Raw genomic sequence first — 508 nt, forward strand, 5'->3', positions numbered from 1 at the left:
AAGAACTAAAGGGGGGGGGGGGGGAGTGGCTAGAATGGGGAAAAAAGGGGATTATCTGTAATACTTTCAACAATAAAGATATTTTTAAAAATAAATTTTAAAAAAGAATATAGGCATAGGGCATAACTTAGAAATCATCTCTAAAGGGCTATAAATGCATCTTTATATAGTTCATAAAGTCCAAAAGGAAATAGAAACAAGTTGAATTCCACAACTCTTAGGCTATTTTTTGACTTGTGATCATTCTACTACTCATTATTGTGGCTGATAGATATTTAAATTATCATGTCAAAGAAGCAACATCTTGGAGAAAGCCATATCAGCAAAGATATCAGACTGAATAAATGAAGGTGAAAAGAATAGTCAAAGAGCATATATGCGTAGTCCATGGGCACAAACAACAGGGTGGTGAAGGCCAGGGGAGTGGTGATGGGGGCTGGGTGGAAATGGGCTAAGTGGGGGAGGGGGCATGTGTAATAGTATCAACAATAAAAATTAATAAATAAAT

This window comes from Myotis brandtii, unplaced genomic scaffold (assembly GCF_000412655.1).
Source record: "Myotis brandtii unplaced genomic scaffold, ASM41265v1 scaffold185, whole genome shotgun sequence".
In the NCBI taxonomy this organism is placed as follows: domain Eukaryota; kingdom Metazoa; phylum Chordata; class Mammalia; order Chiroptera; family Vespertilionidae; genus Myotis; species Myotis brandtii.